This window comes from Gobius niger (assembly GCF_951799975.1).
Source record: "Gobius niger genome assembly, chromosome: 1".
NCBI classification, from domain to species: Eukaryota; Metazoa; Chordata; class Actinopteri; order Gobiiformes; family Gobiidae; genus Gobius; species Gobius niger.
In genome coordinates this window covers 62,218,489-62,222,715 of record NC_136852.1, presented here as the reverse complement: position 1 = coordinate 62,222,715, position 4,227 = coordinate 62,218,489, and positions in this window count along the sequence as shown.

The following is a 4,227-nucleotide window of genomic DNA, read 5'->3' as shown; positions in this document are numbered from 1 at the left end:
CTTGGCCGCTTCTAAGTTCAACTAGCTATAGGAATACATTGGGAGAGGCTAAATGCTAACTACATCTTTGGTTGTTTTGCGTGACTGAGGACACGCACAAAGACCAGACAGGTACGCATCAACTCGTCTAAGCTCAGGCAAGAACATATCTCAGTATGTAAAAACGGTGGCCAGTTCCTTTCATTACGTTGTTTTTCTAGACATCACTAACATACTCAAAATTCAACATCATGCATCCAGAAGATATCCGACAATATCCACCTTTGATGACACTTGCCGTACCCGCATGCTGAACCCTGGGCTTAATGATGAGGCTGATTGTGTTGGCTGTGACCTGGCCTGGCTGTTTCATGCACTGCTGAACCTGTGTCTCCGAGTGCTCATTTGTTTATACAGAGCATATCTCACCCATCGCCGGGAGACCACCGACAACCCTCTGCTACCACCTTCACCGCAGCCCTCCCTTCGGTATTGTCTGCGCGTTCGTAGCAGAATAACCATTCATCTGTCACTCCGAAGAGGGTGGTGCACAAACGCTGGGCCAGAGTCGAGCTGACGTTATTTGTTTGGGCCTACATTTGTCGTTGTGAGATGCAATAAAAGACCAAATCAGTCATAACAGAGGAGTTTGTTTTTACCCAGACGAGTGATAAAAACGCCTCTTCATACTGTATAGTAGAAAAATGAGGACTACAGGCGCATCCAGTAAAAGTAAGAATGTTTTTCCGTTGCTACTTAAATGTATCTACTCTGTTATGTACACGTTTCACTTTGTGTCCTAATTTGAGTTAGCCAGTGTTCATCAGTTACTTTGTACCTTTTGAAGCTCAAGTGCCAAACTTTTTTTCTTTTGCTACAGACAGTTTAAATTTGCTTTGACAACTCTCTGTTCAAAAGCAGCAGTCTGGGATTCTGCTCGTAGCCAATAAGTTCTCTTCCACTCAAAGTAGGCAGAATATGGTATGATGAGTGTAATATCCTTGATCTAGATTCTACTCTCTTACCACTGTTCAAACATCAGTCTTTTTGTCTTTATGGGAGCTACGTTTCTGCCGGAAAATGTAGCTCCCGTTTAATGAGAGGATTGAAATTCTTCTGACAGTTGGCTCCATAACCCCTTCTTTCCTTGCCTTTATCCAAAAACAAAAACATAAAAGCAAGACAAACGATAAGGCAGGTCGATTGCAAAACAATCCCCGGCGGACCTTTACGTGGAGCAGTATATGTTGCTTTTCTTTCAGCGGGATTCCCAGCACACGTCCATCTTTAATGAGCCTCTCGCTGTTTCCCACCAGCTCTGCCTACAGTAAAGAACCTCCTCCTGCTTATTGACCCAGACATTTCCTGCTCCTTATCTTTAGCATGCTAATTGTCTGCCTTATATATAATAGATCACACGGATGCCGCTGATTGTTGTGCTATGTGTCAAGAATGCTCCACTTCGTCGAGCCTATTTTCAACGTTGCCTCGTCGACAGGGTTGCTGTTTACTTCTCGGTGTCAGATGTTCCTCGCACTCGCCCCCCCTTTCTCCAAATGACTGATTGCGCTAGTGTTTTTCTCACGTCCCCTCTACATCTAGGTCTGATTAAAACTAATTTCGCCTCCTGCTGTGATGTATCGCGGCGCCGCTTCTTGATGTTGATGCCTTACTTTTTCTCTCTTTTTAGCCCGAGCCCTAATCATGTTCTAATTTCTCAGCCGCGTATCTTGGCAAGTTTTGCCTTTAAACACGCTCACTACCTGCTCCATTGTGAGTTTGATGGAGCTGCCGGTGCCACCCTTTTTTTTTGGCTCAGACATCACAGAACTCATCAGGAAAATTTATGAGCGCTGCTGGAAATGTTCTCCGCACCGCCGTCGACCTTTCGGGGCTGCAGATGCTTAGAAAGTTGCTCCTTGATAACGTCTTCATTTCTGATTAATACGAGTTGAAAAGAGTCATTAGGATTGTGCTGTGTCCTGGCCTACGATCTCCATTGACCTTGTTTCCGATTATGAGTTGCACGCACCAAAGCTCGGAAGGGGAGTTTGAGTAATGGTGCATGGCGAGTAATATAAATCTTGCACAGCAGTTTTCACAAATGGGGTACACTTGCATTGTGAATGTGGCATGCGTCCACACAACTGACTACTTAAATGATGATGTTGCTGTATTGGAAGCTCATTACCTTGCTAAATGCACAACGCAGCCCTGTTTCAATTCATATGTTTTGTTCCTCGTAAAATTTACATGAGGATTTTCACTCGATGTGGCCATTCATAACAAAGTCTTGAATATTTACTGGTTCAGATTGGCTCCCAATCTTTTATTCATAAAAAAATCTGATGTATTAAAATATTACACATGCAATACATTGTTGAAAAATCATTGATACAAATTATTGTGTTTAGTAGAACAACATGAATCTTGTATAGGAAAGACAAATTAATCCAAATGGTACAAAGCTTTCCACTGTATTTGGCATTATGTATTGTGTGTGTTTTGGAACTATTAATCTAATAACTAACATTAACCATTGTAATATTTGGCGTTATGGTGGTCAGCAGTCTTACCTCGTAGCAAGAGCCCGGTGCCATGCCATTAGTCCGACTTCTCATTAGCCCGAAAATTTACCATTGAGCAGAGGTGCCATTAGTCCGAAATCTCTCTAACCCAGTTGTGTTGTCAATTAGAGAACCATATACAACTACTGGCCCTAACCTTAAAGGGAGTTTAACGGAGTTTACAAATGTTAAACTAAGTATTCTCATCCCCCTCTACATGTTCCAGCCATGTTCTAATGTGTAGAAATAGCCCTGACATATTCACCACAACTGTCTAAAATCCTGCTGTCACTCAAAAAGGTGTTTCTTCGGTCCGAATTGCAGTCATGCACATGCTTAATATAGAGACTGCAGTTACGCGTAAGACCTGAGGTGGCAGTAGTGAACATAAAATGACCAACTTGCATCTAGTCTCTTTAAGGTCAGTGGACTCTTGCCTAAACCTAATTTTATTTTACAACCCCTACTCAAAGAGACATTTTCGGACCAATGAGACGTCGCACTAAAGAGCCCAGGGATCTTTAAGACATGGAATGGAAGCTTATTTGTATAGCGCTTTTCACATGACAAAAGTCACCCAAAGTTCGTCACACTGTTGTTAGAGCATTGTGACCTCATTCACTCCACACATGGTGGTCTTACATGGTACAAACCGTAACTTCCGCTGATACTTTTGTCCCACCCTTTGAACCTTGCAGCTTATACAGCGGCGCGCCTAATTTATAGATTTTCATGGTCTGAATATATAACTGAATATTGTGTCATGTGTCACTCTATCGCTGTCTTAGTTCCTCCACATCTGTGCACGGTGTTTACTGCACACCGGAGCGGGGCAGCAGGATGCCATGCCCTCCTGCGCTACTGCTAGCCTGGCTTCGAGCGCAAAATAAATGTGTTTACTTCTCCCACCGCTGAAATATTATGGAGGGTCCAGCGATGCGAGGGTATCAAAAGCCGGCCGCGAGCGATTCACCACAAACCCAGCCGGGAAACTCCCCAGGGCCGAGGCTGTGTGCGTTAACATGCTGAGGAGGGCGGCTCCAAACGGCCACATTCTCGAGGAGCAGTCGCTGTGCAGGCCTCACTGAACACACACACTTTTAAAGAATAATATAATTAAAGTTCTTTCATAAATGTACCTGTAGGCATTCAAAACAGACCGTGCACCAAAAAGTCCAGTATTTCCAGCGCTGATGGCTTCTAATGCACTTGGAACAGCTGCGGCCTGTAGACCAGTGCAGCCTATGTACGTAAAAAAATCTTTATAAATGTTGTTGGTGTGGCTTATATTCAGGTGAGCTCAATAGTCCGGAATTTGCGGTATATCTTTTCTTACCTTCCAAAACTTGACATTTTCGACCCAAATGGTCACATTTCATCTTAGCCCCACCAAAGCTGCTTTTTTTTTTTTTTTACAAAAATCACCCTTTGAAAGACATGGTCATTGAAATCCTTTTTACTGGACCCCTGTGACACAGCCTCATATCAAACCGTGGCTTCTGTTTCATGGTTCCTGCTTGGAGACTTCATATTGATTTCCTCCAGCGCTCCTTCCACAGCAATATAGGACTTTAATCTAATGATGCACAGGAACTTTGGAGGAGTGAAGCCTATGAGACATGTGTTATGTTTTATTGCTATAGCATCATCCCCTCACTCACACAGGGCCTGGTGCCAGCTT